Source organism: Sphaerodactylus townsendi, linkage group LG17, assembly GCF_021028975.2.
Source record: "Sphaerodactylus townsendi isolate TG3544 linkage group LG17, MPM_Stown_v2.3, whole genome shotgun sequence".
Taxonomy (NCBI): domain Eukaryota; kingdom Metazoa; phylum Chordata; class Lepidosauria; order Squamata; family Sphaerodactylidae; genus Sphaerodactylus; species Sphaerodactylus townsendi.
Window position 1 is genome coordinate 24,937,877 of NC_059441.1, and position 24,962 is coordinate 24,962,838.

Genomic DNA, 24,962 nt, shown 5'->3' on the forward strand with positions numbered 1-24,962 from the left:
TCGGAGTGCCAAATTGGAGACGTTCCATTTCTTTCAACCAGGACACCTCCCCGTTGCTGTGTAAGGTGACGGGCGGATTTCTGAATACCGCCAGACGTTTAGAATCCGCTTTTCTTCCCTGCTGTTTTGCTGAATGCTTCAACGTATGAGGATTAATTGACAGGCCACCAGTTCTCGTGTACTGTATGGAGGATCTTAAAAAGAGTGCATAACGGTAATTTCCTTCCCACTTTAAAACGTCCTGAGAAATTGGCCCAATCAGCAGGACTTACTTATTGAAGGTCTTCCCTTGGTGAGAAGCACAGTCATTTCTTCTTGGCTGCCTCAATCATGTACTCTCAAACTATTTATTTAGATTGGTGACTTTTTTTAAAAAAATAGCTGATTTGGGTATCTTCCTACCAAAAAAACCCCCCAGTTACCGTATATTATCCACCTTAGCTTGACTGGCAATGGATCTCTTGTGTTAGTCTGCTGGGAACCTTAAAATGAGCATCAGCAATTATAGACCCAAAGTCGGCAGCAATTTGAAGGCATTATCTCAGGATAATTGCCCTGAAACATTCACGTTGCAGTGGCAAAGGTAGATAATTTAAAAATCCATCTTTCTTTGTCTGCATTATAGTTTGGACAGCAAACCCACCCCTGTTGTGGGCATTGTAGCGAGATGATAAAGCTTGAAATTGGTTCTTTGCAAATATCTGGTGCAGTTCATCAAGCAACGTACGTGGGCATTTCGACTTCCTTAGCTGCTTTAAGGATCCTTTGTCCTATAAAGACTCATTGAGCCTAGAAAAGAAAGACAGGAAGAGACAAGCCCACAAGTCACTGGTGGGCAATTCTTGTGGCAAACCTCCCACAAGTAGGTCAAGGATGAGGAAAAGGATGTTTCCTAGGCCTCCTATTTACTTGCATGAGATAGGGATTAACCAGCCCTCAGTCTCAATTTATTTCCTCTTAGGAAAAGGAAGAAAAAAGCCCCCTTCCTCATATAGCGATGTTCTATGAATTTCCTGTATTTTCTATGGTAAAAACCATAGAGACCAGGAGAAGTGAACCAGAGTGTCACTAAGAAGAGATGCCAAATCGTCCTTGAGCCCTCCTCCCCAAATCTCTCAGCATTTGCTGGGGCAGTATTGGGAACCCTTGATGTTCCCTTCATGGCCTGGGGAGATATTCTCATGGTTTGCCTAAGAATGTCTGCTTCTTTTTGGTTTCTTGAATGGACGTGGCTTTTGTTTTCTGTAGGCTGTGCAGGGGTGAGCTGAAAAGGAGAGAAACTCTATTCCCTTGCCAGTGGGAATTACTTTGTGGTGCTATATCATTCCCCCTTAGTTGGCAATGGATTTCTTTGACCTACTGATGAACAGCTGGCATTAAACAGCATTGACGTGCTGGCTGTGACTTTAACTTGCTATTGCTGGCCATTCTAGAAACAGGTTATGAGGGTTTCCCAAACTGTGCTACAATTATCCCTATCAAGGGGTGTCCACAGGTAGGGACACTCCTCGCCTTCTCTCCTGGCTAGTTTCTACACATTTAAAACATTTTCATCCCACCTTTCCACCCAATTAGGGGCTTCACTACCAGGCTCAATTCAAGGTCTTGATGCTGGTGTTTTAAGCCCTAAATGGCTTGGGTCCTACCTATCTGAAGAAGTGGCTGTGCCCATATGACTATGCGCGAGCACTGAAGTCAAGTGGGGGGCTCTCCTGGTGGTCCCTTCCCCTGCTGAGGAGTGGGGGAGGGATGCACATGGGAGACCTTTCTCCATATCTGGCCCCAGTCTCTGTGAAAATTCGCCAGGCACCAACCCTTTATGGGTTTCGGCATCTGGCGAAGACTTTCCTCTTCACAACTTTGGCTAATCCCCCTGATGCCTCCTCTGGTGTGGGGGGAGCGTATGTGGGAGGGTAATATTTTGGAAGTTTGTTTTATGGTGTTTTTATGATTGTTTTGAGATGATGCACAGCTGTGTGATGTTTGTATTTTTTTTAGTTTTATTGTAGTTTTCAATTGTTTTAATTGCAGTTTTCAATTTTGTCAGTTGCCCTGAGACTCCATATAAGATGGGGGGCAGGTAAGTTCCAAAAATAAATCAGTAAATAAAAAGAATAAAAATGTTTTAATAATCCCACAAAAAAAAACATGAACAAGAAGGAAGGTCAAGAAGGAAAAATCGAATGGAAGGAAAAAGGGAGACAGAAGCAAGGACAGACAAATCTCCCTGGAAAGGAATTCTGTCATTTCGGTGCCACCACCAAGAAGTCAGTTCCTCAGGCTGCAGTTAGTAAAGTCTCAGACAATGGCTCGTCTAACACTAGACCTTCCTCCCAATGACCATAATAGTCTTGATATGGGCGTAGGCACTTTCCCCAATGGCAAGCAGCAACTGAGATAACCTCATATCAGACTGTGTCTCCAAGTGCCACTGTGAGCGCTCTCCTTTACAATAGATCACACTCTCCAGAAGTGTATCCGTCTCTCCAAACCATGCATAGCAAGCTGATTTTGTCAGTCAGTTCAACCAAGAACACAATAAAAATCCAGCTGAGGCTATTTTTTGTCATTATATTAGCCATTGTGAATTTTCTGCTAAAACGGAAGTAGCTAAGGTCCAACTTCCACTCTTCTGTAATGTGTTAAGCATAGTAATATATCTGGTTCTGTACTGAAGGGACTGAACTTGGGTTGCCTGGCAACCAGCTGAAGAGTTGGGGGAAGGACATGGGGAGGTGTAATATTGGCTCCATCACTACATCGCTACTTGGTTTTCTCCAGAAGTGATGCAGTGTAGCTCTAGGAGTTGCTGGAAACTCTATGGTAACCGTGGAGTTTCCAGCAATTCCTTGAACTTCCCTATTGCTCTTCAGTGATTTTCCCAGAAGTGACAAGGCCACACAGTTGGTGTGGATGGCCATTTATGCACTTGCAGTCCGCATTGAAGCAAACATTCATTCCCTTCAGGATCTATACTCTCCAATGCACATGTTTTAGTCACTTCAGAACTCACCACACCTCAGATCAGGCTCTTGTCAGCATTTCTAAAACCTGCAAAGTATGACTTTCCACCTCACTTCACAGGGAAAGTGAAATGAATCAATATGCTTTTTGCTCCCTTTTGAGTGTTCTTGTTCCTCCTGGCTTTCCCAGTCCACCCAACAGCAGTTCCTTTGGCAGGGATAGAACAAAGAAAGTAGAAGGTTGGTGAAAGGGTGGCTCTGGCCCACTTCACACTGGCCAGTAAAGCAGCTGCACACTGTTTTACATGATACCGGTGGAGCCCTGGGGCCGTTCGCACGCTTCCATGCAAGTGACCCCAGAGCTATCATGGCTCGCAGAGGCACCTTCGCATGGAGGTGCGTCCTTTTTGTTTTAAATTTACCTTCTCTTCCCTGTACAGCTTCGCAGGGACAAGGGGCATGCCCCTGTGGCCATGGCAACGCCTCAGGGGTTGGAGGGCAGGAGACGTGTCCCCTCGTCCCTGTGGAGCTGTGCAGGGAAGAGAAAATAAGTTTAAAATAAAAAGGATGTGCCTAAAAGCGGCGCCACCCACCCGGTGCCGTTCGCTTGGCACCATGTGCAAAATGGTGTTTTTGGGAAAACTCACTCATTTAGCGAGTTTAAAAAAACACACGTTTCCCCATTGGTGGTGGTGGTGGGGGGGGGGAGGCACAGTGCTTCCTCCTTTCTGAGACAGTAGCCGAGTGAAGTTCTCCCCCCAGCCAATGTTTTTACTAGGCCTGCACCAGTGTTTTTGGCCCATGAGGAGTGGGCCTAAGTGTGGCTGGGGGAGGTCTCCACAACTGAAGACCTCTGTGAAGAAAGTCCACTGTGAAGCAGACAGCCCCACACAAAGCAGCAAATGCTCAAAAGCCCAGTGTTTGCTCTTTTTTCTCCTGCTGTGGCTTGGAGTGGCAGCAGGCAACTTGGTCTGCCAATGGGAGGCCTCTCACCATAGCAGGGAGCCTAGCAGGCCAACAAATAGCAACTTCCTTCTCTGTGCTATGGACATTTGGGCAGTTCTGAGCCACAAGAACTGAAGCTGAGGGGATAAGTGAGGGGGTCATTGTTCAAGGTTGGGATCCTGAGAACAAAATGACACCTCAGAGCCCTGTAGAGTCTTCAGAAGGCTACGTAGGAACTCCCTGGCTCAAAATGTACCTCTGGCAATACATGTCCTATTGTGAAGTTTTGGTTTGCTCTTCCCTATCCTGTAACGTGTGGTAAATTAAAAATGCCAGAGGGGTCCCCCCTCCCCTGCATACAGTCACACACTTAGCAAAGAATTCTAGAGGCTTTGGCTGATAGACCCCCGAGGAGACCTAGTCATCTCATCTCCTCAGCTACGGAATGTAAGCAACTGCCAGCCATTTATCTGCTATTTTCCAGGGAAGATGTGTGTTCCTTAATTACCACATGCTGAGGAACCCTAATTCAGAATAGAATGCTATGTTTAGGGTAGCACGCCTCATGCAGAGGAGGGGGTCCAGTTATCAGGCTGCTGAACAGCATGCCAACTGAGAGGAAAGGTGGACAACAGTCTTGAAAATTGGATCGGTTCCTGATTCTGGCATACTGTTGTTTATGTTGTGTGGGCTGATTTATGCTTTGTACATATGGGCGACTGGTACCGGTGTTGGCATCTAGGGTGTACAGGCACAGCAAACACCAGGAGTCTGGGGTCACAGGAACATAGGGGGTGCTGTCACTAGTGGTGTGATATCATTTCCAGAGAAAACCTGGAAGTGACGTCATGCCCCTCTAAGAATCACTGGAAATCTATGGTTTTGAAATAGATTTTTTTGATGAGCCCTATAGAGGCATGACATCACTTTCGGGTTTCTCCTGGAAGTGGTGTCATGCTGTTAGCCCATAAGCAATTGCTTTTTGTATTGTTGAAGGCTTTCACGGCCAGATTCAACTGGTTGTGGTGGGTTTTCCGGGCTGTGTGGCCGTGGTCTGGTAGATCTTGTTCCTATTAGGAGCAGCAGTGGCGTAGGAGGTTAAGAGCTCCTGTATCTAATCTGGAGGAACCGGGTTTGATTCCCCGCTCTGCCACCTGAGCTGTGGAGGCTTACCTGGGGAATTCAGATTAGCCTGTACACTCCCACACACTCCAGCTGGGTGACTTTGGGCTAGTCACAGCTTCTCGGAGCTCTCTCAGCCCCACCTACCTCACAGGGTGTTTGTTGTGAGGGGGGAAGGGCAAGGAGATTGTGAGCCCCTTTGAGTCTCCTGCAGGAGAGAAAGGGGGGATATAAATCCAAACAACAACTCCTCCTCCTCCTCCTCCTCCTCCTCCTCCTCCTCCTTCTTCTTCTTACATTTCGCCTGCATCTGTGGCCGACATCTTCAGATGTCCATCACAGAGAGAAATGTGTTACACACTGTGTCCAGCAATTGTTTTTGTTTATTTTTCTCCTGTCACAGCTCTGAGCAGCAGTGCGCCGAGCAGGTTGACAGAATGCACTATTACTTTTCTCTATAGCCCAGTCTTGTGGCAAGGGGCTATGCTCTTTGGCTTTTCTGGCCCCTTCCAGACCCAGCTGCCCCTAATTTTGTGAGGTCTGTTTCTTTAAATCCAAAACAGCGGTGTTGTGGATCAAAAATCTGTGTTGTGTAACAAACTGGCGAAACTAAATTGTGAATGTGTGAAGTTCTAATTTCAGTTGTGTTTCCTTCACATGATATTTTTTTAGCATTTCAAAGCCCCAAACCTCAGCCCTCAGTGCCATCCATCAGACAAAATATCTTGTTTGAGATGACAAGGTACCTTCCTTGAACCAGCCCTTGAGACCTTCCACGAGGTAGGGCCATGGTCTTCCTTTGAGGCTTTTTCTTGAAGCATGCAGTTGGCTGCACTTGAAAACAGGACGCCAGGCCTCCAAGAAGATTGTGAATTCCTCCTAAGATCCCTTTGTTATTTATATACTGCTTTTCTGCCTCTGCACAAGTGAACAGATCACAGTAATAACAGACAGTTATTACATGACACAAAGGGGGGGGGGGTGGGGATGGAAAGGAAGAGGAAAAGAAGGAAAGCCAGATTCCTCTTCATGGATAATATTTTTCATAGATAACATAATAATCCGGCAGAATGTCCTCTGCAGTGTGCTTTTTCTGAGCAGAGAGAAGCCAAATGCCTGAGATACCCAGCCAGGCCTTTCCCACACTTTGCCATCTGTGAACTTTCACATACAAAGTTGGGCAGCAGTCTCTCTGGTATTTCTCCATATTGACATCTCTTCAGATCTTCAGCACTGCAGATGGGACTTGGTTCTTTTAGTTGGCTGGGTCCTTCCTGAGTTTGGAGAACAACTGCCGCTATGGGACAAGTCTCAGGGAATTTTGATTTGTTTATGTCATCGATAGTCCGCCTTTCTCACTGAGACTCAAAACTGGATTATGCAGTGCCAGTCAATGCAGTCAGTAGGATGAAAAGTCTAATAAGCAGTGCGGTTGATCTAGGATTGCAGACGTGTGAAAACAAAGCATGAAATGTTAGTGCAGGAAATGGGAAGACTCCCCTCAAATTCTGGAAGTGACCTGGGATGTGGTTTCTTCATAATGTATTGCATTCATGCAATGGTAGGATTCAAATAATTTAACAGCCGGTTCCGAAAGGACTCAGTGGTGGGATTACAACCAGTTCTCTGAACTAGACAAAAAATTAGCTACTGGTTCTACCAAACTGGTGTGAATAGGCTGAATCCCACCACTGCATTCATGTGTCTGCAACTGGGAACTTCTGTGTCAGCCTATGGCTTTTACTATGCTCCATGCTATTGGAAGATGTGTCTTTTGGTTTCCTATGAGGTTAGGACTCCCGTTGTTGTCTTGGCAAATACCCAGAGAATTTGAGGGGCAGTGCCTGGGGATGGTAGAATTTCAAGAGGGTGTGATGTCTCTTCTAGATGATGTTCTAGGCTGCCTGGCCTAGTCTTTATGATACTTAACACAGAGGAAATACTCTTGTGGTCCATCTTGGCAGTTCAAGGCACAACATATTTGAAGAGGAGTCTCTGAGATCCATCTAAGCAGTGTTGGTAACCTCCAGGTGGGAGTTGGGGATCCCCCAGAATTACAGCTCATCTCCAGACTACAGAGATCAATTCCCTTGAAGAGGTTGCTTTGGAGATTAGGGAGACCATACCTGCTGAGGACTCCAAAATCTGCTCTCCCCAGGTGCCACCTCCAAATTTCTTTATCTGTCTAGGTCGGAGCAAGTTAGTGGGTGGAGTCAACGTGCCTGGCCTATCAGCCACTGCTCAATTCAAAATGGCTCCTTTTTAGCTGCAGTTTCCTTCCAGGCTCCTGTACCTTGCTCAACATCCACCATTTTTGTGTAACTTTCCTGAAACCATCGACATTGCTCTACTTGTTTCTTTGCCTAACTTGTGACTCGGTTTTATTTTTCAAGGCCGGAGCTGGAACAATTATCCGATTCTTCAAGTCAGGCAGGATTCAGTGGTCATTTGAGAAGTTACGTTGGTCTGTGACCTCTGAAATTAGAAGATCTAGTTGTGGGGGTTTTCTTTGCCTTGAAAGGACCTAAGTGAACAGGCAGGATCTGTTCATATTATCCTTTCGAGCGGCCTGCGCTTTCATCTCTCCCACACATGGCCTTATTGCTCTACCACTCGCCCGCCATTTCAGGTCTGTCCGTGGTATGAGGAGGTCAACATCAAAGGCCTTTTACAGCTAGCAGCTTGTAGCTAATGCTGGCATTATGAGAAGAAACAGAGCAAGAGAGAGAGAGAGAGAACGAGAGAGAGGGAGAGAGAGAGTGGGAGAAGCAAAGAGACGGAATGAATGGCCCTCTCATCTAGAAAGACCCTGAAGAATAGAACAAAACCTCCCACTCTCCCACACTTCATAATACTCCTGGGTCGAGTGTGCGTTCGGCGGTAATGCAGCTGATTTTGAATGACATTAGCACTCTTTCAGTTTACAAACAAGAGGCCTAATTTAGAAGGGGGAGAAAAATCTCCTATCTGATTATTTCTTTGTGTTCTTCCATGTGGCAAAGGGAAAAAAAGAGTCTGTGCAGAAAAGGACGTCTGTATCTGGTTGCTGAGGTAGCTTATTAACTTCTCCGGCTGTATTGAAAAACAACAACAACAACAACCAACAACTGTGTAGGGCGACTGGAAAAATCATTTATTCATCCATAATTTCCAGAGTGGGTGGAAGGGAGGGAAGGGAGGAAGGAAGGAAGGAAGAATAAAAATACCTGTATTTGGTAAAAGCTGTTTTTCTTCAGATATAAAATATACGTGGAAGTATTCTCTTTCACCTCTTTGTTTGTAGCATCCTACTTCAGTTTGACCAAGATTTCTCCACTTGGATTTTTGGAAAAGACTAGATCCACTCCTAAGGGAGCTAATGAAGTTTTGGACAAAGTCGTTCTCGACCATCAAGGCTATGCTTCAGCCTTCGTCTGGAAGGGACCTTTCTCACCAACCCTAGATTGAAAAGGTGTAGTAAAAGGGATCTGAGGAGGTTCCATTATGAATGCAGGTGATGTTTTTCACACCACTGTTTTCTGGTGATCCCATCTCCCGGGGTAGTTAGGACAGTTTCTGGTTTTATGAAAAGGTCTATTGGAGTTTAGGAGTCTATCACCCTAGACCCATGGTGGCGAACCTTTGGCACTCCAGATGTTATGGACAAGTGATTGCTATCAGTTCCTTCCAGCACACAATTGGCCATGCTGGAAGGGGCTGATGGGATGGGGGGGGGGGGGTGGGGGGGGGGGGGAGAGGGGGAGGGGGTGGGGGGGCGGGGGGGTGTGGGGGGGGGGGGGGGGTGGGTGGGGGGGGGGGGTGGGGGGTGGGGTGGCGGGGGGGGGGGGGGGGGGGGGGGTGGGGGGGGGGGGGGGTTGGGGGGGGGGGGGGTGGGGGGGGGCGGGGGTGGGGGGGGGGGGGGGGGGGGGGGGGGGGGGGTGGGGGGGGGGGGGGGGGGTGGGGGGGGGGGGGGGGGGGGGGGGGGGGGGGGGGGGGGGGGGGGTGGGGGGGGGGGGGGGTGGGGGGGTGGGGGGGGGGGGGGGGGGGGGGGGGGGGGGGGGGGGGGGGGGGGGGGGGGGGGGGGGGGGGGGGGGGGGGGTGGGGGGGGGGGGGGGTGGTATTTGTTGTGCTCCCCGTGGGGCCTTTTATCTATCATGTATCCATGCAATTGTTCCCGATTCATGTAACTTTTTTCTGACTATGCCAATAAAGGCTTATGTATGTATGTATGAATATGGAATGCAGTGTGAAACTGTGAAGCATTGAAGCGTCGATTCTGTTCCCCTGGAGAAAATGGGGGCTTTGGGGTGTGGCATCCCTCCCTTCCCCAAACCCCACCTTCCCCAGGTCCCCCCCCCCCCCAAATCTCCAGGCATTTCACAATTCAGGGCCAGCAACCCTACCCTGGGACAGGACAGGAAACATCTGACTTTGGGTCACTCAGTGGTGTAGCTACCATGGGGCAGGGTGGGGACAGGTGCCCCAGCCAGATGTCATTGGGGTCATGTGGGGAGGAATTGCCCCACACCCTTCCTCTATCCCCCTCTTTCCCCTGCCATGCCCAGCAGAGGCCGCTGCATGCGCCCTTGCCCAGCCCCACCCCATTAGGCCCAACCGCCGGCTAAGGTAAGTGGGGCATGGGGGGAAAGGGGGCGTGGGGGGAAGGGACAGTGCATGGGAGCAGTGCAGGGGCCTATGGGGGGCCCCCGGAAAACTCAGAGTCTGCCCTGGGCTCCATTTTCCCCCAGCTACAACCTGTAAAGTTGCTGCTTAACCTTGGAAGGTTCTCCCCTGACAAGGTTGGCGGGACGCCCAGAATGGGGAATGTTTCTATTATCTGTATCTCCTGTTTCTTTTGCCTGTCTGTGTGAAACTGTTTCAAGGAGGTTTTCGGATGGGAACTAAAGGTGTTTATGTAACCTTGGTGGGAACTGGTGGGGGCTGTTCGAATGTTGGGGGGTTCCCGCATTGCTTGTGGTCGACTTAGAATGCCAGCTCAATAAAGAACTTGAAAATTTAGTTTTGGCCTGGATTTTACTGGTTCCTTACACAACCCTGGGGTCGCTCCATTTGGCTGGGCCAAACACTGTTGTCATATCATAACCCCTTCAGGGCAGGTGGACACCAGACCATGACTAGCAAGCCAGCAGCTAGGCTGCCAGAGGGCTGGAATCCGGGGGGGGGGTGGTGGTGGTGGTGGTGGTGGCACTCTCTGGGGGCGTGCCCTGAGGTTGCCTTATTGCCCTGCATTCTTACCATAAAGGAGGATCTGGCTTTGGGTCGACCAGCAACGCTTCTGTCATGTCTGAGGCCAACGGGCAGCACGTCAGTCTCCGTTATCAGCAAGGCGAAGTGGCAAACACAACAAAGATTCAGCTGTCAAATTAGCAGAGCTCTCTGGGAGCGGAAAGGTTCATTTATAAATACATTCCTCACGCAGATCAGAACAAACAAGTGCCAAGTAGAAGATTCTGCCGCAATGCCAATGCCATTTTCAGCTCCCTGCTCTGTAATTTGGGGTAGATACCAATGTGCTCATCACCTTCATAATACGCATATTTAGGAAAATAAACATTTGCTTTGTGCTAATTCTATGGTAATCAGGGTGATTGTCCTGTACTTAGAGACTGTTTGTTGCCATGGTTATTTCGAGTGGTTCTCGGTTATTAATGTCTGGGAAGATTCAACAGTCTTTAGTCTTATTTTAGCCCCCCCCCCCATCTAAACGCAAGGAATTGATTTTGAGCCATTTAATGATCTGTCACACACTCACGTAACCAAAAATAGATTTTTGCGAGTCTGTTGCACGAACGCTGAGGGAACTTGCAACACATCTTCATGCCAAGGCTCAGGAGGGAAAAAAAGGACACTTGCATGTAAAATATTAAATGTGGTGGCCATTTCAAAGCTTCTGTTCGCTGAGAAGACAAATGGGAAATGAGCTTAATCTGATGGAGGCTTCCAACCTCCAGAGCCAGCGTGTGTAGAGGTTAAGAGCGAGGGGATTCTAATCCAGAGAACCGGGTTTGATTCCCCTCTCCTCCACCTGAGTGGCAGAGGTTTATCTGGTGAACCAGATGTGTTATCACACTCCTACATTCCTGCTGGGTGACTGTGGGCTAGTCACAGTTCTTCAGAACTCTCTCAGTCCCATCTACCTCACAAGATGTCTGTTGCGGGGAGAGGAAGGGAAAGAAGTTTGTAAACCACCTTGAGTCTGGCTTACATCTGAAGATGCCAGCCACAGATGCAGGTGAAACATCAGGAGAAAATACTACTAGAACATCAGGAGAAAATACTACTGGAAACCACACAAACTCCTCCTCCTCCTCCTCCTCCTCCTCCTCCTCCTCCTCCTCCTCCTTCTTCTTCTTCTTCTTCTTCTTCAGATTTACTGGAATTACAGCTGATCTCCAGACGATGCCAATCAGTTCCAATTGAGAAAATGGCTGTTTTGGAGAGTGGACATCACAGTATTGCAACCTACTGAGGTCCGTCCCATCCACTTATCCTGCCCTTCCCCGGACCCACCCAGAAGTCTCCAGGAATTAGGAAATGGTTACCTGAATCTGGTAACACATGACATCACTTCTGCCATCAATCAAGCAGTAATATCCCCATGTTGGCGCAACACTCTTATTATTATTATTATTATTTATTCAATTTAATATACCGCCCCATCCCCGAAGGGCTCTTAGATTAACCCAAAACTCCACCCATCCCCCAGTACACAAGTCACCCAGACACCACTTGCCATATATCCAGTCTGTCTGCTGGTAGGTGACCCCTACCCTCTAGAAGTAGAGGAGTGAGATAAACTGGCCAGAAAGTGACCTTCATAGCAACAGTCTAGGAATTTCTCCAAGTCTCTATGGTCTTTACAGAGGTTAAGGAACACTTCTAGGGCATTATCTGAAAGTGATGTCATGCCGCTCTGAGCCCTTCGGGGGAGGGCGGGATATCAATTAAATATGAAATGAAAATCCTCCCCAAGCATCACCTTCAGAGTATCAAGACATTTGATGAGGGAGTTCTGGTTGTCGTAGCCACTAGACAATCTTGCTCAGTACTGTCTTCATGTATCCAGATATGGTGCATCTGGGGTCACCTTCACAGTGTATCTTCCCCAAATAAAAAGAATTAATCCCAGCTTTTTTCCAGCTTCACTGGAGCATAAAGTGCTTCACACGAGCCCAAGGAGGTATTACCTTTGTGCCTGCAGGGACACCCGTTTGGAAACAGCTGCCTCCATCATAGGAAGACGTTTCACTTGGAACTTCCTGACATTTTGTGGAACTTCCTGATGTTATGAAACCCAGTCTTCATGGCAATCATTTTATTGTGGTGCCTGCTATTAGTCCTCAAATTTCCCAAAGGACCCATAGTTTCAGCTAGGCTAGGGACTGTTGGTCTACTCTGACTGGCTATGGTTCTCCAGAATTCTCATGGTGAGGCCTCTATCAACCAGCATCGTTATCTGACATTCTTTGTACTGGAGATGCTAGAGTCTGAATCTGGGACCTTTTGGATAGGAAACACTCACGCTTCTACTGAATTACAGGCCCTTCCAAGGAACCAGGTTTTTCTAGGTAGACATGTCAGTGTCCTGATGAAGCCGGCAGTTCTCCCTGAAGTATATTTGATCTCCTGAAGAAAATGGTGGCTTTGGAGGGTGGACCCAATGCTGAGCTCCTTCCCTTCTCCAAATCTCACCTTCTGCTGGTTCCACCCACAAATTCTCCTGGAATTTCCCAACCTGGAACTGGTAACCCCAACTCCAAGCACATTGTTAGTCTGCAAAAGCACTCAATGCAACAATCACAGTGGGACAGAATCTTACACCCATAATGTTGGCACTAACAGTGCTACCATAGCTCCTGTGAAAATGTTCCACATGACCTGAGGAAGAATAAGATCCCTTTTCTCTCTTGGCTTCTCATAGGATGGCCAACCTCTAGGTCCTTCCTTCACAGTTCTCTTCACAGTTACTGCCTCCAAATCTCCAGTAAGTGCACATTCCAGAGTCAGCAACCCTATTTGTCGAGATTTGTTGGCCAGTATAATGCTCTCTTTCTCCTTTATGGGACCCAACACTGCTGACCCATTTTAAGAATAATGGAGTTTCTCATAATGGAGACCCACAACAACTAACTTCATTCTCCATTCTCCCCTCACAACGACTCTGGGAAGTACATTAGGCTAAGAAGTGTGGTCGGCTGGAGGTCAACCTGCAAGCTTCCATGGCACAATATGGATGTGAACACAAGTTTCCCAGATCATAGTATTCAACTCTCTAACCATAGTAGAGTTTTGGATTTATACCCCACCTTTCTCTCCTGTAAGGAAACTCAAGGTGGCTTACAAGCTCCTTTCCCTTCCTCTCCCCACAACAGACACCTTGTGAGGTAGGTGGGGCTGAGAGAGTTTTGACAGAACTGTGACTAGCCCAAGGCCATCCAGCAGGAATGTAGGGCCCTTTCCGCACCGCAATGGTGCGGGGGTGTGTCAGCGTAAAAGACGCCGACACACCTCCCCGGGACCATTTGCATGGATGGTCCCAGGAGGGCGGCAGGAGGCGGCGCAGCCTTTGCACAGGCTGCGACGTCCCTGCAAGCTTACCTCGTCCCCTGGCCTCCAGCTCATTGCAGAGGCCAGGGGACACGCCCCCACAGGCTGGAGAGACGGCTCCAGAGTCGCAGGCCAGGGGGGCGTGTCCCCTGGCCTCTGTGATGAGCCAGAAGCCAGGAGATGAGGTAAGCTTGCAGGGATGGTGCGGGGGACATGGTGCCTTCCAGCCACTGCCATTCACATGGCAGCGGTTGGAAGCCACTGTTTCCAGAAAATCTCGCTCGGGGAGTGAGGTTGGGAAACAGCGGCTTCGTGCAGCTGGGGGGGAGCGAGGGCGGTGCTGCTGCGTTGCAGCAGTGCCCCCTTGCAAACAGCTCCCTAGGGACAATGTTTTTGCCGTCCCTAGGGCGCTGTTTTCGGCCCGTGCGGAAAGGGCCTAGGAGTATCTGGTTCACTAGATAAGCCTCTGTCACTCAGGTGGAGGAATGGGGAATCAAACTCAGTTCTCCAAATTGGAATCCACCTGCTCTTAACCACTACACCACTTTGGCTCTGTAGCACCCCAGCACTAAAAAGAGAAACTACATTTCCCTTTTTCACTTCTCTTTTGAGTTGGATTGTCCTGCATCACCTTCACAGTGGACCTGCAAAGCACGGCAAGTGGCCCAGCGTGGCAGAGCAGTGCCATCACACAGAGTTCAGCCTGACCTGAACTGAATGCACTCTGACCACATCTATGGATCCACCAGCTATGTACAGCGACCTGAAAGCACTCAACCAACGTCCTTCTCAATTTCTACATTCCCAACAAGGCAGGAGAAATGGATTATTTAAGGCCCCTGCGTATGGATTTACGTGATCAGAGTTTGAGCCAGGTTTCTCAGCCAGTGGGAGAATTGGAGGGTGGGGACATGGAGGGGGCGCATGAGATGTTGATGACAATACTGCCATTATTTCATTGCTTCTGGCTACAACCTGGAAGTGGCAGTAGGTAGCTCTAGGAATCACATGAAACTCTATGGTAAAAGCACAGAGTTTGTAGGCAATTCCTTGAGCCACATGCTGTCACTTTTGGGTTGTACCTGGACGTGAGGAACTGGCGCAGTGGCTGGCAGCATTTTTGTTTTTCTCCCAGTGCTGCTTGGAGTGGTGGCAGGCAATAGCAGTGATTGTCAGAGGGCACGACAACCCGAGCAGGCCTGCGTCCTTTGCTGCTTGTTTTCCTTTACCTTCTGACCATCTTGCTCCCTAACTGCCTCCTTTTCCCAGTCTCCTCCCTCTCGCTTCCTCTAAAACATGAGCTCCATGCCTTGAAGACTGTCCAAGTTCCAATCTAGTCACAGCCTATCAGCCTGACACCAGTGCGAGGCATCACGACAGCTGGCATTTTGCGTGTCTTCCAAAGGCCCCTTTTTACAGTCTCCAGGACCGGCGCTCCGACACGCGGCAGAAGTAATTAGCTGCCGAGCGGCTAAGCGTACCCCCACAGAATGTCGGTGTCTCGCCTGACACATCTGGGCACAGAAACTAATTGAAACAGCTGCTTAGGCCCATATGGCAGCGAAAGCTGGTAGCGGAGGGTGCCTGCTGCTCCGGCTTTGCCAACCTCCGGCAAATTAGCCATCATTAATCCCGGGATCTGACCAGCATACGCAGAGCCGTAATCAAGACATCTGGGGGTCCAGGAAAAAAAAGGAAGGGGAGCTTATAGGGAGGCACTCCTTAAAGAGAAAACCCAGCGAAAATGCAAAGCCCACAATGCTCCTCTGGCCCACCCCTCCCCTCCCCTCCTCTCCGCAAACGTGCCTTTTTGCTGAGGTAGATTTGGCTAATCAGTACGAGGATGCAAAAATAGCTGGGTGGCTTTCTGAAAAGCACAGAGTTGATCGGAGGCATATGGCTGGCATCGCAAAAGAGATTTATAAATAGAGGCGGAAGCGGGCCGCGGGGGGCCTACACCTACACTTATGCCAAAGATAGGGGTATTATTAGTTTCAGGCCACTGCAGAAGGTTCCCTCCAGCCCCATTCTGAGGCCCAAAATAATGCGTGTAGAAATAATTCCTGGAAAAATGTGTCAGTTGTGAGAATGTTCACCTGTGCTCTCAGGTTGTTCCCTGAAGAGTCAATTTCTTGTTTTCAGCGTTTACTTCTTCTTCCCACATTAATCATCTGGCGAATCACAACCAGTCGAAGATTCTACAGAGAAAAGGACAATGTCACAAAACAACATGACCAATAGGATTTGGCTGTGGGATGACCTAAGCGAGGGCAAATGAAATTTTCCAAGATGGAGGGCAGAGTATGGTTGACCATCATATAAATAAGCCTTGCTGAAATATCATATCTGGTGCAGTGGTTAAGAACAGCAGAGTTTATTTCGGAGAACCTGGTTTGATTCCTTACCCCTTGCCATGAGCAGCAGATTCTTATCTGGTGAACTTGGTTTGTTTCCCGACTCCTCCACATGAAGCCTGCTGGGTGACCAGTCACAGTTCTCTCCGAGCTCTTTCAGCCCCATCTATCTCACCAGGTGTCTGTTGTGGGGAGGATAAGGGAAAGTGGTTGTAAGCCATGTTGAGACTCCTTAACTATAGAGAAAAGCAGGTATGAAAACCAGCCCTTCTTAAATCTGCAATACCTGAGTTTAACTATTATTTATTTTTAGATAATTGCTCTGCAAACTTTGGCAGATTTCACAGCCTCAGTTTTCCCCTTGGAGGGATATTAGCGAACCATTTCATAGAGCTATGGAGAGTCATACCTTTTATCAATCTTGTTATTGGACATCAGTCTGAGATGAATTTTTCAGGGGACTTTATCTGTGAGGCTATTCGCAGGAGCAAAGTAGTCTCCAATCCTGCTTTATTTGGACACTGGAAGGGAGATTAGATCATCCAGCTCAGGCAAACATTTGCAAAGTCCCGTTGTTCGCACACCTGCTTCGACATACTCGTTTTTAACCCCCTCAGCGATTTAGGCTTCAGTGCTCAGTCTGATGCAATCAAGCTCAGTTGGGTGCCGAAGTCTTTATGAGGCCTAATTTGAGGGTTTGATGGATTCACACAGGTAAACGCCTCTAGGATAGCAACAGAATAAACTAGAGCAACTCAGAAGACTATAGAACTTCTATGCTATAGACAGAATCTTACCATGATGCTGCCCAGCTAGCCTGGAATAACAGCATCCTGTCTTGCTGCTCCAGATCAAATGACACCAGGGTGTTCCCATGGCGGGTACCAGAATTTGTGACCAGGTAGTTAAGCTGGACAATGCATCAAACAGGCAAATCCATTTCCCAGGCCAGATTCTTCCCATGGTTTAAACTGTTTAGAGGGGATCATGTCAGGCTCCTTCCGCACACACAGAATAATGGATTTTCAATCCACTTTCAACGCACCTTGCATCTGGATTTTACTGTGCAGAATAGCAAAATCCACTTGCAAACAATTGTGGAAGTGGACTGAAAGTGCATTATTCTGCATGTGCGGAAAGGACCCCAGAGCCTCGTATCTGGTCAGTATCTCCTTTCACAATCATAGAACAGCTGGGTTCATCTCAGTCTGGGTTCAAACCATGCCAAAGGCTTTGCTAGCTGGATGCTACTCCCAAACATCATGGACCTCTTGTGGAGTTGCCTTTCTAGAGGGACTCAACTACTACATTTTATTCCCAATGGACAAGCAATGCCAGGGCTGGAGTGAGGGCAGTGTGTGCAAGCAAGTGTGTGCAAACTGTCTGGGGCACGCGTGGCGCCCCTTGCACCCCCCCGCCCATGCCCCACACTGGCTAGCCTCTGCCCCCCTTGCCCCCGTCCCCTTGGGTGCTACGCTCACTGATAAATGCACTTACAGTCTTACTATTAACAATTTCCCAATTTAATTTCTTTATGCAGCAATTATGCAGACCTGCTCCTAAGAAAAGTGGGACCCAACCCAGGAGTTTTCTAGCCCTACAACACTTTGACATTTCTTATTTTCTTATTTTAAAAGGAGTGGTTTATCAGTTGTTGCTTCTGTAAAACCTGTTGATTTTGTAAATGAATGGTTCAATGATACACAGAGACTGTTATCGGGCAAAATATTTTTAGTTAAAAATAATACATTATAATTGACTCCCAGGTGGGGCTTGGAGATCTCCTGGAATTATAATGGATCTCCAGACCAAAAATATCAGTTTCCCTGGAGAAAATGGCCGCTTTGGATGGTGAACTCAAAGGGATTTTATCCCACAGCTCCATCTCTAAGTTTCCAGAAATTTTCTAATCTGGAGTTGATCATCCTAGATCAGCCCATGAAACAAAAATTCCAGTAAGTGAGAAGAAGAAATCAATCCCATTGCAAGTTTTGTTTCTTTCAGATGCAAACTGCGCCTTATGTTAGGCTGTACAAATATCAATCAATATCATACAGGCCATTTCTGCATGGTCAAAATATCCTTGATTGAGCAAGGAAAATATCTCTGTGCTAAAGCGGGTCTGCCCTGGTGTTGCCACGCAACCTTAGCCTGGGATTTTCAGAAATCCCCAGTTTGGAGGGTTTTTTTTTTTTTTTACAAAAAATCCCTGCTAGTGCTTGCTACCGTGCAAACACCAATCGGGAGCAGACCCAGTTTATTTTTCCTGCCCGGCCACCTGATCTCCTCGCCTGATGTCCATTTAAGCTGCCACTCAAAATCAACAGTCAGTCAGAATGCGGGACACCAGGTATGCTCAGATCATCTCACTGCTGCCACTCAAAAACAACAGCCAATCAGAACGCAGGACACCAGGGATGCCCAGATCTGCCTTTAATGTAACTATAGAGGTCTGTTCTCATGTGGAACAATATGGAGTATTACCTCTCAGTCCTAACCCACCTTCTGGGAAGAAGCGGAGAGTTGTGCGGAGGCAGAAACCAGGAAAAAATAGACCTGGTATGTAAGATCCGAGTTCTAACCTGGTTTAATTGTGCCATGAGGAAACAGCCATAAAGAGTTATTGTGATGATGAAATAGAGACAAGCAGAGTGATGTGAACCTTGGGTCTAGGCTTGGAGATTTGGGTGCAACAAATACTGGATTCGGCCCAAATCTGGGCAAATTTGGGCATATTCGGGCCAAAATTGACCGAATATGTCCTGCCCGCATATGAACGAATCCGAATGCAAGGTATTCAGATTTTTGGGGGGTATTTTGGGGGTATGGACACCCTTGGAACACCCTCTTTGTTGGTTCATAACTTTGGCCCCCCTTAACCACACTTCACCAAACTCAGGACAGTCTCCGGATGATACCCTGAAATTTTGGTGCCGCTATCTTTAAAACTACGCCCCCTGCAGGCTGAAATGCACAAAGCCACCAAAAATACAAACAAAATCAGACGGGTATATCCAAATATTCGGGTATATCCAAATATGTTATTTGTCTTATTCGGGCATACAGATAATTTTATGCCCAAATAAATCTGAATTTTACTGAATTGTACTGAATTTCTAGGGTATTGACCAAGCCGACTTGTGTCCCCATTTGGAAGAAATGAATGAATGAATGTTGGGCATTAGTCTCTGTATGTTAAACAAATGATACTCCTAAATCTGCCCTTCTTGAATTTTTCATCTCTCTTCTCTGGTTCCACCTGACTACTATTAGGGAAAGGCGTATTAGCCTGCAAATCCATCAGAATTGCAAAGCATATTTTTGGGATGTTGGGGACGGGAAGACGGCTGAGATCCTCTGGTGTTACAGGCAATGAGGAAAGCAATGAGACTGAGCCAGCACAGAAGAGGGGGAAGAACTCTGGGAAAAAATACGCTGTAAGTTGTAGCGATATTGACTGTATGTACAGCCTGGAGCAGTCTTGTCTGGCGACTTTGCACTTTGAACTACAAATGACCTCCCTCGAAAACAACACAGACCTTTGTTTTGCTTTCAGCTTCCTTTTGATTGTATGTGTACCTTCAGGTTACTGGAATTGCTCTTTTCCAGGGAAACAGGAGGAGGGGGGAGAAGAGAGAGAAAGAGAGGAAGGAGGAAAGACAAAGTAGAAACACTTAGTCAAAGATCCAAAAGGCCCTTAGGCCAGCTCTTCCTTATTTCCACCCATCACTCTATTAATAACGGACAACATTTTCATTAAGTGATGAGCTTTCCCGCTCTAGGATATACAGTTGCGTTTTTGGCCCTGATCGTTAGAAGGGTCCCGAGAGACCTCCGCCGACCACACTGTCTTTGCCAGGCAGACAAGAGCTATCTGTTTATGCACGCGCCATACGCCTCTCCGGGGTCCCCAGAGGAGGGAGGGCAGGCAGACCTAATAGCCCACCAGCAAAAGAGGTACTGAAGCTTAGTTATCAAATTCAGTCCTCCAGGATAAAAGCTTTCCTCTCTTCATGCAAACTTCTCATTTTAAGGACTTGGTGGATAAAAAGGTTTTCCTCCAGCTGTCTCTCCCTAAACCACAGAAAGTAATTTTTCTGGCATGACAATTAGCTCTCTGTGAGCATTATATATATATATATGGGGGAATATAGTATTAAATCATATTCAGAAAGCATGGGCTGGAAAAAAAGGGCTCACTTGGTGGTTCTTTGGCAACCTTATTGGGTTTTTAGAACAGTTATCCCAGACATTTTCATCTAAAGTAACCTCTGAGGACCTCCTTCATTTTTTTTAGTAGTGCTGAGGGAAGCTAAAACAGTCTTTTGGAGAGTATCATCCATCCATCCATCCATCCATCCATCCATCCATCCATCCATCCATCCATCCATCCATCCATCCATCCATCCATCCATCCATCCATCCATCCATCCATCCATCCATCCATCCATCCATCCATCCATCCATCCATCCATCCATCCATCCATCCATCCATCCATCCATCCATCCATCCATCCATCCATCCATCCATCCATCCATCCATCCATCCATCCATCCATCCATCCATCCATCCATCCATCCATCCATGTCTCTCTGTAGTCCTAAGAAGACTACAGGAGGAAGAGGAGGAGTTTGGATTTATATCCCGCTTTTCTCAAGAATTCACCTACCTCAGCCCCACCTACCTCATAAAGTGTCTGTTGTGGGGAGGGAAGGTGAAAGCTTTTTGTAATCCACTTTGGGACTCTTAAAGGTTGAGAAAAGTGGAGTATAAAAACCAACTCTTCCTCTTCATCCAGCCCACCCTCCAAAGCAGCCATGTTCTTCAGGGGAGCCAACCTCTGTAGCCTGGAGATTGGAAGTAGTTCTGGAAGATCTTCAGCCATCACCCAGAGACTGGCAACCCTGTGACCAGGTATGTGATGTTGGAAGTGAAGGACTTTACACTGTTACGCTGTTTCCTGCCTCAACCTACAGAACGGTTTTTACTAGAGAGCTAATGGCTAGATAGGGACCTAGGGATTTGACACCTTTACTCTATCATGCTGGTTCCATCCCTTTGATGTTAGACTGATACTCTCAGGTACTTCCTTCCTTCCGGCTTCTTCCTCAACCCCTTCTCCACTCTTCTTCCTACCATGCCTAGAGAGAGGATGGATGCTCCGTGCATCCATCTCCATCCAGCTAGATTAGGATAGCATAGTGACTCTATCTACCTACCTTTCTATCCAGAATGGAGTTCACTAATAAATACTCTTTTTATTAGGTTAGAAACTACAACTGACTCTGACTTTCTTTTGTGTAAGCTTGCCGCACATTGGGATCCATCACACGCACGCACACGAGGTAAGGCTTCTGCTGTGTTCCAGCCACCCATGCCGCTCTGCTAACTACGAATAGGGATAATCTCCAACTACCAGGAGCACTTATCCCAACATGCGAGTCTCAAGTCAGGCAGGGCTTTGAAGATCAGGAGCAGCAGCTTAAAGTGGAGTTGGAGATGAGCAGGAAACCCCCGAAGGGATATTGTTTTCAATGTAAGGAAGCCTGTAAACACCTTGTTCAAATGAGCATCCCCTCTTGATCAGAACAGGGAGTTGCTGAGTCACTTTTTACCTCAGTCCCGGCCTCTTCTTTGGATTTGCCACAAGTCTGAAGGGGGCCCCATCAATATGTTCTTCCCTTAGCATAAATGATGGCCGAGCTGGCTCCAAGTCTTTCTCTGGACGTCAATTCTGCTCCAGCAATCTTTCCGGAAGCTTTCTCACAGACATCAGAGCCCGACTGTGAAGTCAGCAAAATAAAGGAAATTAAAGTTGTCTGGGCAATTAATGGCTTGGGTTTCATTCTTTGTTGGCCAGGCCTGGTGGTTACATCAGAAAAGTGGCGTGGAGTCACCACCTTTCCCGTTCAGAGCTGATGCCGTTCTCTCAGGATGACCTCTTGGCAGAATCAAAAATCAATAGCAGCCTCTGTCTCCAAAACTGTCCGGCTATATTCTTGATCCATTAAGCCTGGCTGTTCCTTTTATGAAATTGTTAGGAGGGAGATGGGAACAGTAATTTAGCATTACAGTCTGGTAAAACGAAGACACTGCTGCTGGGATGTGGCCTCACGGGAGGCACCCTTCTGTCAAACGGAGCTGAGGTAATGCAAGAATGGAGAGTGCGAGAGGGGAAAGCCCTGGGTTTGTTTGACCAGAGTTCTCTAGACGGCCTTTCACAAGCTGCCTTCTTGGGCTAAGTCAAAACAGAAGATCTGTTAAGGATTCCATTTCCCTGGTATCATAGAAGCATAGAGTTGGAAGACACCCCAAGGGCCATCAAGTCCAACCCCCTGCAATGCAGGAACACACAGTCAAAGCACTCCTGACAGATGGCCTTCCAGCCTCTCTTTAAAAGCCTCCAAAGAAGGAGACTCCCTCCCTTTTAATCCCATTGTACTGAGTGGTGGTGGGACAAACATGAACAATTCCCCAGCACTGCAAGTGACACCATATCCTTTCTGGTAAAAAGCTAGAAAGGATATAGAGTAGCTCTAGGAATCAGCAGAAAACCATAGAGTTTCTGGCAATTCCTAGAACTCTCTGTATTTACAGGAAGTGATATGGTGCTAGTGCTGATGTCATGGTCCACATCCCTCCTATCAGTTGTGAGACAATCCTTGGCAACCCTGCACTACTTTGTCATGACCCCCACTGAACTGGCTGGGGTCTCTGACTTGGAAGCCCATGAGGAGCTGGAGGAGAGCAGGAAACTTGGGAAGACCCTTGCTGGGCAGATGCTGTTGCCCCATCTGCTCCAGAACTTGTGCCTGAGGAGCCTGCAGAAGGAGCTCCTCTACCGGGACTTCTCTTTGTCCCTCCAGGTCCAGGGACAACTAAACACCAGTCTAGGAATAGGTCACAAGCCTGCTAGAATCCACCTCCACCCAGTGGGAGTGATGGAGGCTGAGGGCTGTTGCCAAGATAGCCCAGTGAAGATGCAGTGGCCAATTGGTACTCTACACTGCAACTCATTTGCAGGATTATAATTTATAGTTAAACCTGACTAGATTAGTCTCATGGGTTGCTTCCAGGGCAGGTGGAGCTGCTGTCCTCTTGCTCCATTAAAGAAAAGAAGAAGAGTTTAGATTTATACCCCACCTTTCTCTCCTGTAAGGAGACCCAAGGCAGCTTACAAACTCCTTTCCCTTCCTCTCCCCACAACAGACACCTTGTGTGGTAGGTGGGCCTGAGAGACCTCTGAAGAACTGTGATTGGCCCAAGGTCACTCAGCAGGCTTCATGTGTTGGAGCGCAGAAACAAATCCAGTTCACCAGATAAGAGTTTGCTGCTCCTGTGGAGGAGTGGGGAATCAAGCCCAGTTCTCCAGATTAGAGTCCACCTGCTTTTAGTCAATGCACCACACTGGAAATATTTAAGTTAAGGCCTAGTGGTGGCGTAGGTTGTAGTGCTATAATAACCCCTAGGAAGTGAATGGCAGGCCAAAATGTTATGGATTTAAGGATCTTCTCAGAGATGCTGAGCAAGCAAAGGTGGACAGTGAGCGGGAATCCAAATGGGAACCATGCACAGATTTATGTTAGGGTGCTAAATAAATTCTTAGATGCCCCCTGCATATATTTATTACTTCTTATTAGCTCACATGTATCCAACCTCCTAATGTAGAACTCACAATAACCAGTGTTTGGGCTGCAGAAACTTTACAGTTCATTAACAAACATGTCAATTCTCAATCCTGTTGATTTGTGTATTTTTGTTTATAGTCTCCTATTCTGGCTCCTTCTTGGTTTCTGGCTATGAATGTTGATGCAATCTGGTTCTTTAATTTTGGAAGGTTGTTGTTCCCTGTCACAGAATTTCCTTTCTACTTTCCTTTGTGGCTCAAGGTGGCTCAGTCCCTGTAATAACTTTTATTAGGAACTACCAAAAATCCCAGAAAACAGCACGCAAGCTTTCAAGTTCACCAGATCTCTTTGGTGAACTGGATGGTACATTTATTTTTAACTAGCGGGACCCGGCCATGCGTTGCTGTGGCAATTGTCCTTCTCATCACAGTCCGCAACCCACACAGATGTCCATGCAGGTCCAATGATCCGCAGTATAGCCTTTTGGGGAAGGGGGTCAAATGGAATCCCTCTTTCCCTTTTCAATTCACATTGTTATATGGTGGTGTCTTGTTTTTTTAGTATAAGGTAACCCTTTCCATTCCACAACGGAACTGTCCAGAGTGCGAATCCCGCTGTCCATGAGGCTGGTTGACACGCACAGTCCTGTCTTGGGTATGGCAGAACTGGGGCAAGCAGGCTATCCCAGTCAGGCAGCAGAGGCAGGGTGGTGAGGCACTCAGATCGAGGCCAGCTCCCTGGGTTCGTAAAGGGCCATGTGCAAAAGAAGCGGAGCCGGTAGTGTTGGTTCACCCCCACCCCGTGGATTTTCTTAGAAGAAAAAGGCAAACTCTAGCTCGCTTTTAGTAAAAGAGAGCTGTGGCGAATATGGGTGAGGAAGTGGGTAAGTGGTGGTTGGATGTGAGGGAGGGCAGAGTGAGGTGTGTGAGGATGAGATGGATGTGCATGAGAGTATGTGTGTTGTGTGGTAGCAGTGGGTGAGGCACAGAGAGTGAAAGTTACCTGCGTGTGTGTGGGGGGGGGTGGAGCAGCCGAAACAAGCTCCTCACCAATATGACATACCCTTCAGATATTCGCTAGGGCTTTCAGGTCACCTCACCTTCTCAGCTCCCTAAGTCTCTTCTCAGAGGGCATGGACTCCAGACCTTTGACCGCTGGTTGCCTCCTCTGGACCTCGCTCCAGTTTTGTCATATCCTTCTTGAATTGCGTGCTCCAGAATCCAAGTACAGAATATTCCCAGGTGAGGTCTGATCAATGCAGAACAGAGAGGTACAATTACACCGGAGCATTGGATAAATAATAGACTCCTATTGACACAGCCCAGAATCGCACTGGAGAGTAAAGGGAGAAGAGGCCTGATTCAGGACAAGGCAGCTTCATACTTACGTCCGTTTAGCATAG